A 13,349-nucleotide genomic window follows, 5' to 3' on the forward strand; every position below is an offset into this window, starting at 1 on the left:
AATTAAATATTTTCATTTAGCAATATTAAATATATACTAATTATGTAATAAAGCTTTGTTAGTAACATTCAGTAATGAGTTAGAAGAGTCAAGGAAAATGTAATCAATATTAATGCAGCTATTCGTAAACACTCCCAGAATGCCTCTGGAAAATGTAGAGCATGGAAAAATGTACAGAATTTTCAGATAACGAGACGAGGGTTGCATTCGCGAATGTCCTATTTATAGAGCAGAGTAATTTATTGCTGAAAAACATCATCAAATTTGAAATCTAGTTCAAGGGTGAGAAACACGCGAATTCATTAAGCCATCCATCAACGAGCATATCGATCACACAACTTTATATATTTCGTTGAAACTGTTTATGTGGTACACGACAAAACTCGCAACAGCTCCAACAGTAAATACTATTATTTAAAAAAGAAAAATAATAGATATAATAAATATAGAGAACGTTAACTGAAAATGAATGTATCAAAGAAAAATAATCATTTCAAATGCAGTTTATAAATTACAGTTTCAGCAATTTGCAGAGGATGGAGAGAGCAATTCGCGGCTCGGAATGGAAGATAAAAATAAAGTCCGGTCGATAAATAGATCGAGAGTTTAAAGAACGAGTTCGCATTATTTGTGAGTAATACCACTCGCCGAGGTGGAGGAACGTTTTCGCAATGGTAGAGTTGGTTTCTTAAAAACACCAATAACATAAGTATAGACACTTCGCAGATTTGCCAAGAGGAGTAAAAGTAAAGAAACTGAACTAGATTAAGTAAATTATGCAGCGTTGCTTAACACTTCTGGAAACAACGGAACGTATTTATAGTATTAATAGATTGTGCAAGGTTTTTAATTTAGTCTAGGAACGGTTACTCAACAGCTTCAGAAATTAGTTTTCCATGTAGATAATATGAGATCAGATAATTTATAGATTTAATGGCATGTATTTGATTATCGAGATTATTTTTTATTTAAATTTTACCAAGAACATTACAATCAATTCTATTTGTATTTTCAATATTACTCATATTTTTTTACTTACGTATACAAATTACATAAAACAAATATAAATTAATTAATAGTAATAATTATCTTTACTAATATTATATCAATACATAGGTTTGTTTAATTGTAAAAATAATCTATGTGATTCTATTAACAAAATGTATCAAATATAGCCTAGTTCTAACAAAAATACCCTTATCAACTAAACCAAACTTTTTGTTTTGTGATAGGCAAATGCTGTGGTGAAATTTTAACGAAGATCTAACATAATATTTGTTATTGCCGCTTTGAAGAGAGGAAAGGAAAAGTAAAAGGTATTCGAATTCGTACCATAAAGAGAGGCGAGAGCGAGTTTCTCGTAATAATTATGTTGTAGTATGAGGAAAGGTCAAGTTCAAGAATGGAACTACTATGCACGCTTATTGATTGCTTAAAACCATAACTGCAGCCGTTACTGTTGCGGCAATAGAATCACTAATAGAATTCAATTGTCCGTAACGTTAGTCGATAGCCGTTGTTGAGAGGTCGTCTATCATCATCTCACCTCGAAAGGAAAATGCGATGAAAGTTTTAATTACTTTCCTATTGATCTGGAACATTTGTTTAATCTTTCAAATATATGCGTGTGTGTTTGCACATGTGAGTAAATATGTAGTAATAGTGTTTCATTCATAAATATAAAAGTAAAATTTAGAAATCCAATAAAACTCTAGCCAAGGTGACCTAAAATATAAATTTCCTGTTTTAATCCAATTCAACATAAATATTTTCTGTTAACAGGAAACAAATACTCCGGAAATAACATTAAATTTTTTTATAAATTTGCCGATATTATTCATTAATATCAGAGGCCATCAGTTTCTAGACCATTACATATATGTTTGCGTATATATACACTTCACAATGAAATAATTCTATAAAACGCCCAGTCATTCTGCATGGAATTTGGCAAAGGATACAAAAATAAGAAAATTTTATACCAAAGGTCTATAAATCTCTATCATTCCACCAACCTACTGTTATATATTTTCATTCAGTTTATTTAATTTAATCGTCCATAAAACAGACAATGAATGAAAAGACGTAGATTATATTTTCTTCAACGTTAAACGAAGTATCTTTGTTTTTATTTCCATTCGAAAGTTTTGGGCATCCTATAAATTGTCTATGCATTTTATAGAACATATTAGTTTTCCCTGCTTTGAGACATGGTGACAGCTGTCATAGAGACAAATAATTACATAATCTATTATTTTAATACATGTTGTTGGCAAATTAATGTATTAAGATCTAATGACAGTTAAAAACTCATACGATCAAGATAGCAACTTAATGATTTTTATATATCTATTATAGGAAAATTATTTTGTATACATCTCATGACATATGATGACATTTACGCCTAAATAAGATTGAAGCAATATTACTTGTGTATACTTATTTATAAATTTAATGAAAAAATTCATAAATCTCGTTGTATTTTAAACAAAAATATCACATTGCAAATTATAAACGTAATTTAATAAATTTGCAAAGTCATTTTGTAAAAAAAAATAGCAAATCCTTAAATACCATTTTATTTTATCGCAACTAAAAATAGAGATAAAATTGTCTATGAGGTAATATATTTCATCAAATTACTGTATTATGTTAATTTAATTCATGAAAATGTTAATAGAAACGAACAAAGGTTCAAATTTCATTATCGTCAAAATTATAATTGACATAAAACAAAATATTTAAATCGAAAGTAACAGTGTATTGAGAAGACAATACATTCTAAAAGATGACATTACTAGGAAAGGAAACCTCCCTTTCACAAAAATTAACAATGATAAAAAGCTAAAGTTACCCTCAACCTCATAACAGATAACTCACTTATCCGACAAAGTTAAATATCTGTGAACATACCTGATACAAAATTACTAAGAAATGCCACTTGCTAGTAACTAAAGCTGTTGAAAATAAGTTTTGGAAATTGGTTGTCACTTGAAAATAGGCAGAAAATAGAAAGAAAAAAAGCATTACCCTTAAAGTTCCGTCAAGGGCATACTTTCTATATATTGCAACCACCAACCAAACCCTGCATAATCTACCTAGCATTTAAGACTTTTTTTGTTCACTCTAAACTAAGCTTAAAATCTTTATTTAATAATAATTAACTATAAGTAATAAACAATATTATTTGCAAAACAAAATTAATGAATTAATATCAAAGATAACTCTGACATATAATTTTCTAAGAAAGATGATCATAAACAAGAGGATACAGACTGTCAAACAAATGGAAATTGTAGAGGAAGCTATTAAAAGTAATAGTAGCACATATCAAGATATACGCTCGAACACAAATGTAGCTCTAAATCTATTTGACAAGAACCTAAACGATCTGAATGAAACATTTCGTAACACATTTCCAACATAGTTAAAGCAATTTGCTAATAACAACTTGTTTGCAACTGTCAATATTAAGACAACTAATAAATTATCATTAATTTATTAAGAGCAATTGAAAAAAAAAACAGTTTTATTTAAATTTAAATTTCAAAATAAATATTAGTTAATTAAACTGGCGCTAATTAAACGTTCCGACGAGGTTGTAGCCTTGACCAAAGAGGATCGATAGCTATTAGAAAAATTATTTTTTTAATTAAATGGATACATAGGAGAACGCAAACGCTTGGTTAATTAATTTTTGTTTAATTAATTCGTTTTACGCGTTTAGTTTTAATAACCTCCACGGTTATAGCTACCGTTTCAAACGTGCACACTCTCGTTTCATTTCATTTACTCTTTCTCAGTTTCACCTCTGAATCGATTTTTTTTTTCAAACGTAATTGACGGTACGTACTTCCCCATTCACGAGTGACTCACTTCTTAGTTTCCAACGAAAGCCAACAAACGTTCATTGTAGATATTTGCATACATCTTATGAAATTATGCATGCAATTATGTTAGTCATTATAATTTTCTAGTAATTAGAAGTTTCTAAATTAAAAATATAATATATTCTCACTTAGAACAATTATAGTATTTCATTTATCTAATAATAGACACTCTTATTAGTTAAAGTTATATACGTATTATATACTGTAATTTATAAAGATAATTGCCTATATTTTGTACAAAATATTTAGTTGCGTAACTTGGGTTGTTATCCTATACCTTTAAGTACACTTTCGCGAAAGCTAAATCTAAATTATACTATAATAAATATTAATTTATGTTTTAATTTCATTTTTAAAAAAATATGTAAATCATTATTCATTGTTAAACAAGATTTCCACTTTGATTATGAATGTATTTTTATTTGTAAAATAAAATTTTACTTTATTTTCATTAAATTATTTAACGTTGAATGTCGACGTTAAATAATTTAATGTTTTGATATGTGGCCGAACGTAAATTATCCATAAGAAATTAAATTAGAAATGCTTACAAGTACTTTGTAACACCGAGGTATTTAATGAGCATACATAACAGAGGTGCTACAGACTAAAGAATAAGACAAACGGAGGCTTTAGAGGTCCAGACAGGCAAGGACAATCAGCATCGCAGTAGTACAGTGACAGACACAGGTCCTGTTTACTGACAAAGAAGAGTAGAGCGTTTAGTGAAGTAAGAATCCCACAGTACCAAGACTCCATCCGTCGTCCCTATGTAAGGTTTCCTCTCCTCTACAAAAAAAGGTATTTCATGAAATACCAGTTATTTAGCTCGGTTCAGCCAATATTCCAGACTAATCGAAGATTTTAAAACCAAAAAAATAGGGCCTGACCATGTGAATTTTTCAGAAATTATATTTGATTTGCTGAATTAAAATTTAGTTTCTTTTGAAATTATCAAACCGGACTATACTGAATCAGGACTATACGAGGTATTGCTGTATCTATATCATTTAATACTATAAATAGTAATTCTATACATTACCAAATTAATTACATAACGGACTATTTCATAACTAAAAGTCTAATATAATGAATATACAAAGTTGTTTATTAATTAAATATGAAAGTTAAGCAAGCATTTTCAAATATTTTACTTGAATTGGTGACTAATACAAATTATTTTTTAATTGTAATTTCAATTTAATTTAAATAATAATTATTTACATTATACGATAAATTATAAATTAATTAAAATTCCAATGAAATGCTCCAATTAAAAATGAAATGAATTTTCTTTATTAACGGCTCATTGAATGTTGTACATATAAAATCCGTATATGTCAGACATTAATTTAGCAAATCGAAACGTTAACATTTAATTAAAGTGTTGGTGATCTTAATTGCTCCATTATAGGAATAATCGACACACAAATATTTACCAACCTTATAATTACAATGATCAATAATTTATGTTATTAGCAAGAGAAAAAAGCATAACCAATCTTTAATAATTCGAGTTCAGTATTCATACGTAATCATCGATTAATTATAATGACCGAAACTGATACTTAAATCAGTAATATGATACGTTTAAAAGTCAAAATTTTAAACCAAAATTATAATCTTGCCTATAGGTGATGATTTCATAACGGTGACTCATTTCCAAAATGATACATATAACGGAGTTATATTATTCCACCTACAAACAGCAAACTTTCGCATAGTAACCTGGACTGTTTGAACTATTAATCGAGGAATTAAGTAAGCAAACCTCACATAATCGGTTTCAACAATATCCCGGTATGTTTGAAACCGGACTAATCGAGAACCGCACAAAAAGAGACTTTATAAAGCGAAAAACTGATCATAAAATAATTTTGTGTACTATTTTTTTAGAATTTATTTTTATTTTCTCCAAATTAAATGTCTTTTATTTTCAAACTGGACTATAGTAACCAAAACCGACTATGCGAAGTATTGTTATATATAGAAATAATAAACAGCACAAATAGACTAAAATAAAATAAAACAAAATCAAAACATACATTAGTGAATCCGGACTGATTGAAGCAGGCGAGTTATTGCTGATAACCTAAACTAATAGTTAAATCTGCATTGTCATATATTTTAAAACCAAAATTTGATTTCATAAGAGATGATTCATGTTGTCATTACCAAAATGATAAATATATTAACGTTAACTTATTTCACCTACAAAATATTTATTGTATCTCTGATAAATGAAAATAATTGAAATCTATCAATGAAATACAAAAAAAAAAATTATTTACAACAATAATTGAAACGATTTGTCATCGTAATTCAAAACAACATTGATATATAAATTACTTCACAATAATAATACTATCATAAATTGAAACTTCATATAAAATGAGAAACACTTCTTTATTTATTTGCTTCAGTTTATTGAATGCGAGTGGAGAGTGCGTACTTCTTGCAATTTACGACGAAGAAAGTACAGTTTCTAATTATTTTTTATGATCCAATTAATCAACCCAGTAGATTTACTGGCCGGATTCGCGACTCCGCATCAACTGTTTGATAAGATATTATTAGAAACTGTATGTTCGCGTAAGATTTAGTAGATGGTGGAGAGGAGAGACTCATGTCTCAAAGTATAAGTGACCTCAGAACGTCGTAATCTGGTGATCCCAAGTTTCAACACATTTAATAACGAATCAATCAAAACAAGGAAGCGCGGACATCAATGATCAAAGTATTTTTAATCACTCGTCCAAATAAATCCTAAATAGTTTTTATCGTTATCCTGTTAGATTTACTGGTGCACAGAGTTAATTATTTCTGGCCTTAATCTTATGCTCTTATCAACACCGACAATGATTATGTAATAATTAGTTTCCCGTTTTTTTTTCTATAGAGCACTACTTTGTAACAAGCATAATTATAATAACGTAATACAACAATTTAAAATATGTCAGTTAAAGTAAAATCTATGCAAATATATAGTATAAATTTCGTGTTTGCATTTGTTAGATTTCAATCTATTGATGAACGTAATATAAATAATATATGTTTATTATTTAGACAATGACATTTGTAAACATTATTTTCAATCAGATATCATCAAGTTATTAAATATGCATTAAAATAAAATATCAGAAAATTTGTTTTTAATAAAGTTTATCAAATATTTCGACCATAGGTAAATCTATATTACATGAAAAAATTAATACATTTATATAAAGTAAAATATATCACCAGTGATTAGCATTATCAAAGAGTTAAGTTGAAAGGCATATTTTAACAATAAATTAATTGAAATATTTGATGATTTATGTGTGAATCATTTTCAACAACACATAAAGTAATACCAAAATAAATTGCATATTTTCATTTTATAGAGTATTATATCATATCTATTTTTTAAATTTGAGAAGCAGTGTACATTGTAAAATGGGTCACACATAAATTATTTTCATTCTCATTAAAAGTGCAAATAATTCGGGCAACAAAGGTTCATTGTCCTAAAATCCGCTTTTAATTATGTTTCTTTTTTATATATTTATAACTTTGTTTGCAAAGGCTTGGTAGTATTGAATATTGTTTGTTTTGGTTGGGAACGCGTGGGTTGATCATAGCAATATGTGGCATGAACAACAAAATAAATAGCTATAAACTGGATGATAGCGAAAGCAGGTCAAATGAAAATATATAAAAACGAAGAGGGAGACATCTTTAGCATCCAGCCAGTTCTTCGCCCCCGTAAGGATGTAATCAATAAATTCCCTCGCCGCATTTTGGTGCAGAAAAAGAACAGGAAAAGTAATACATGAGGCAGAATGATGTCGATGCACCAAATATTCACGAACGTGAAACATTATTATTTGGCAATCGTCACAAAAGTGAAATGAATAATAGGAATTCGTTTGAACAAAAGCACAAACACTAAAACTGGTCCTAATCTACATGGTTAATGCTTTCTTTCGTTCAGGTTGTGAGAATTTTAGTTTCCCCAAAATGACAAAGGATCTTTTGTTCGGTACATTTTTTTTTACGGACAGCGAAAACCGATTTAACTATTTAAGTATTTTGTAGAATTGAGTAATAAAGTATGTCGGAAACAAATACTAAACCGCATTGTACTTGATTAACATTTCATGTCAATTCGTAATTACAATCAGTTGTTTTCAGTAGTCATTAATACCACACTGAAATTTTAAAAATCGTTGATATTATAACAATTAGTCCAGATTCCAGATGCGGTTATTTTTTATATGTACAACAATACCAATGCAATACCAAACAGTGCGAATTCACTATAGAAAATTACTTTCAAGTGTCTTTTTGCGCGGTTTTAAAGTACTTGATTAGTGCGGTTTCAAAGAATGCAGGATATTAACGCAACCAATTACCCGGACTATTCGAGTAACTGCAATATTGTAGATAATTTAAAACTGACAGAATTCAAGTCTACCCCAAATGAATAATAAATATTATCATAATTACTGGAATATCTACAAAATCCTATTTATATATTCACAATAAGAGAAATCTTTAACATCCTTTCGATTTTTCAATGGAATTCCATTTAAATGCTAAAATTTGCAGTATCCCATTCCATATGTAAATGGTTAACACGCTTTATTAAGGTAGCTTGTAAATAATTAATGTGATTCACCTATTGCATAAATAGAATCTCGCTTAGCGTCAATGACCTTTCACGTTGTATTCAATTCTATAACATTAACATATACAATTAATAAAGGAAATTTCTAAATTATTTTTTTTATAGAATTTTTTGAAACTCCATTGACAAACACTTTTTTGTATAAAATCCATTGAAATGACAAGGATTTTGTAGCAATAGTCCTTTTGACTTTTATACTATTTTAATAAAATTGATTGTAAGCATAATTATATTATATATATATAAACATTTATTATTAATATTTTTAAATATTTACTTAAAAATATATAACCAATTGATGTTTAAAAATAAAGAAAAATTTGCATTCCACATGTACTAACAACTTGTCAAATTGCGTATTTTTCACGAATTATCTTTAAGAATAAAATAACACGAATTTACTAAGGATAATAAAATTAACCTCGAAACTAAGCATTGGAGAAAACAAGGAAAAACTTATAATTGAGTTCTATATATTTGATATCAAATGTAAATTCAGATAGATGGAAAGACAACTAACAATTACTGTTAGATCCATAATTATTTTAGAATGCATTTATTCTAAAAACCGTTATGGTCTTCTATCATGTAATTAAGTAGAACAAAAAACAAGTCGAACATAAAAGAAAACCTAAAAAATTTCATTGGAGTAACTTTATACACAATTATAAATAAGAGGATACATAAGGAGCTAATACCAAAGTAAACTTTAATATTTTGGTTATCATATCTTTTTGACAACAACAATGAAATTTGTCATTCATTAAGAATAATATAACAAAATACAAAATATTTATTTACATCTAATGAGACATTGGTGTAACTTAAATACTCAAATGGAATGCTTTTAATCAAACAAATTCTCAAGTGTTTTTAATGTACATTAGCGTACTTTTCTAAATAAAATAATCTATAAGATTAAACACTTCAATGAAATAATATAAATAAACTAATGAATATAATCAGAATATATAAATTTATAATTCTAATAAGTATATTCATTATTATAATTTGAATACTCATTAATATAACGGAATTTATGCAGACTTGACATTGTTTATGATCAAAGCGGAAAGATTAACCATCATTAGTATTATATTAATAATTAAGTAATCTTCATCTTCCAATATTTATTATTTTAAAAAAATGTATAAATTTAGTTTGTTTATTTTTTTTAATCGGACTATGAATGCGGACTGATCGAAACCGTACAATTCGAGGTAATGGTGTTTAATAAAACATACTTAAAAATTTCTTGAATGACCTAAAGTATAAATAAAAAAGTAGATATAGTGAATCACGCATTTTTGTAGCATTACAGATTTGTTTTTATTTCGTCCTAGATTTATTTAAAATCTATTCTTAGTGGTCACTTCAAAAAATTTCTTTTAGTCGTTGACTGTAGGTAAGTAACATAATACATAATAATGAGGAGATAATAGCAGATTAAAGGTAGATCATGGTTTGAAACGTTTCAGTCGGTGAGATGTTTTCAAATAGATTTATAGCTAACACATTTGTGTAGGATTGAAGCGTGTTTATACGTGCTACTGTTTCTTTTGGTAACTTCCTCTATAATTATCGTTGGGAGGAGACCCGCGTGTATTCACTTGTTCGTCATGTCTCAATGATCTTTTCAACGAAAATATCTACTTATGAATTGTTGACTGTTCCTTACAAATTAATGTTACGAATTACCTTTCAAAACACAATGATTAATCGCATTAAGAAAAAATTGCAATATAGATAATATTCGTATAAAAATATATTAAATAATGAGAATATATTTGTTTCTATATTTATTCTATTTCTATAAATTTAATTTAAATATTTACAAAAAACTGAAATATCAAATAAGTTGTACTCGGAAGCGGGATTTATACTCTAACTGTGAAATTAATTATTTTGCTTTAAAGAATGTAGTAATTATGCATATAGACTACAATAAAGATTATATTTTTATGAATAATTATAAATTTATTTTATTTTTTAATTCGTCTTAGTCCAACTAAGATGCTCCACTTACCCAAGCATAGATTTAGAAATTAGAACAATAGTGACTCATATTTCTTATATTTTAGTATCTGGAGGTTGATAATGCTCAAACTGGTCATTGAATATTGTGTGAAATTGCGCGCTTTTAATACTTGTCAACCTATCAAATCGTCTCCATTCTCTACTTCAATGTCATTCTATTTGGATCGGATTTGCAATGAATAGCGGTGTCCAATCCAAGTACATACCGTGACACACGTTGATTAACTTTTGTAAACTGAATATTGTTTTTTAAGCCTTAATTACTTAATATAAAATAAGCAATATTTAGACATTTGAAAGAAACTAAACAAATGTTACCGCAAAACACAAATATTTATATATTATATAATTAACAATTGGATTCTCAGTCATAATATTATTATTGTAATTATGGAACAAAATTATAATTTGATCCTAAACGAAGCAAGTGATATAAATGTAAACATTTATATTAATGGCACTCAATTTCATTTAAATGATTGTACCAAGTTCTGAGGTAAGATCGAATTAATGTGCCTTAGGCAAGCTATTTACAATAACGAAACATATGCAAAGAAAAGCGTCTTATAAGTAATAACCACAATACTAAAGCACAAAACATCAAAAAATCAAAAACTACCAAAAGTATATTATTTTATTTAAATACATTTTATGTATTTTCTATCACATATCTCATTACAAAAAACATTTAGTTTAATTTAATTTGAATTCTTTAATTTAAGTTTTTCACTTTTGTATAAAAGTTTAGATATTTTGTATATAAATGTAGATATTATTCCAAAAGCAAAAATATAATAATATACAAACAAGTATTTTAGGCAAAAAAAAGTTACTAACATTTCATTAATTCTTGTATTTATATGTCGTTTATTTATAGTTAAAAAAAATCTGAGAACTATTAAACATAATATATCACAAAACTACATAATAATCAATACTCGTTTAGGTTTATTTTACATAATTAATTTAAAAACACTGTTTCAAATAACGATTTATATTTTATGTAATTGTAACTAAATTTATGAGAATAATTGGATAAATAAACTATATTGAGTTAGTTTATTAATTATGTACAATACCAAAAGAATTGATTTAAAAAAAATGCAAAAAAGTTATCCTTGTTTTCAAGCTACATTTAAAAAATAAATCTTTTCATCTAATTAATATGGATGTAAATCATAATTTCAAAAACTGTAAAGTAATGTGAAAATCCATATATTGACTAATAAATCTTGAAATCCGTCAGAAGCAAATTCAGTTCAATCAATAACCAAATCTTATTTATACAACATTGAAATTACTAAATACATATTAGCTGGAATATTCAGAATAACATTACTATTTATAAACGCTTCGTTATCTGCAATGTGTTAAGATAAATGATATTTACGAAGAAATGAATAAATAAATATACGTAGTATTATTTTTTATTCACTTGTGAGAATAGCATTTGTAAACATACAAAATACATTAAAAGACATTGCATTAATAAAAAAGAAGAAACATTAATTAACGCAAACAGAATGTGCTAAGAAGATATGAATGTAATTAAACTTTACTTTTGTATACATGTTAATAATAGCAAATCTCTCTGATGGTTTCATAATAAATCAGAAAGGAATAGCAATTATATACGCAGGATCATAACAAGTAAACAATGGTATTCGAACGATGGGAACTCAACAAAAATATATAAAAAAAAAACTAATTGTTCCAAGCTGCGTGTGAAACTGTATCCAGAGCGCATCGAATGGACGTATTATTTATATGTTACGAGGTTTTCTTTCCAATTGTCTATCGAGTTGATGAATGAAGTATTCTGTATTTAGGTTTTGTATCCAACAGATCATCGAAATTATTTACTCGATGAATGACTTGTTACTCTGAGAATTCAATTCAATGTAAATATGTTGATTAGAATAGCATACACGTGCTGTAATAGATTAGACTAAATGAATGGGCGAAATGGACTTACCAAACGTCCAAAGGGTAGAGCAAACGAGTCATAGTGATCTCCTTTTGCCGATGTCTCAGGAAAGCATCTCGGTAATCCTTGATCTCCAAAGTAAATAACCAAACAAAGTCTAATCCCCTCACTCGATTAATCGTTACGACGTTGACACTGGGTAGGCAAGTTACGTAAGGACAATTAAATTGTTTATAACAATATAAAGTAAGGTTAAATTCGTTTGGAGCAGGTAATTACCCGATTTCTGTGCTGGTTCGTCAAGGGATAAATACCTAGAAAAACAGGGTGACCGACTACGTTTTATTATATTTTTTTTTGGGGCGCCGGGGTTGAAGAACGGTGTTTTGTAGGTTATGTACAAAATCAATAATATTCGTGCTGGGGAGATGTATATTCGCTAGGTACGGAGCGTGTGTATGCTCTCTCGGTGGAGACGAGAGGGGTTGGCAAAGCCGGTGTTTTCCTTGCAACCCGTCGAATCGAATCGGCGAAACGGAAGTGTTTCGCGTTTACCTCTTTCCGGTTTTCCGTGTGCAGTTTCGGTTCCGTTTCCGGTCGTGTTTCTTCTTCGGTTTGTTCGTTTGCGAGAGGAGAACGCGCACAGAACACAGACACACCACTGCCACAGCCGATGCTCCTTGCAATCGCGTCGCCAACTGACTAAAAAGTGCCGGCGCACGTGAAATTGCAACGTTGCCGCTACCATCGGATGTGCCCTACCATCCACACTCTGAAAAGTGCTACCAAATTAGAGCGAACGCACTTTGCTACATTTCTTCCTATT

The 13,349-nt window shown here is 28.3% G+C and overlaps 2 protein-coding genes across 3 annotated transcripts in view; one reads left to right on the top strand and one right to left on the bottom strand.

The window, feature by feature from the left end:
* Positions 1-13,193, bottom strand: part of LOC108567900 (dystonin) — a 115,494-nt gene extending 102,301 nt beyond the window's left edge. For both annotated transcript variants that reach the window (XM_017928671.1, XM_017928667.1), the window contains exon 1: positions 12,572-13,193. The gene's annotated coding sequence lies outside the window, so the exon portion shown is untranslated. The remainder of the gene's footprint in view (positions 1-12,571) is intronic.
* LOC108567886 (venom serine protease-like) overlaps positions 1-13,349 on the top strand; it is a 55,128-nt gene that overhangs the window by 30,818 nt on the left and 10,961 nt on the right. The window lies entirely within an intron of this gene.

This window comes from Nicrophorus vespilloides, unplaced genomic scaffold, assembly GCF_001412225.1.
Source record: "Nicrophorus vespilloides isolate i.1.1-1 unplaced genomic scaffold, Nicve_v1.0, whole genome shotgun sequence".
NCBI classification, from domain to species: Eukaryota; Metazoa; Arthropoda; class Insecta; order Coleoptera; family Silphidae; genus Nicrophorus; species Nicrophorus vespilloides.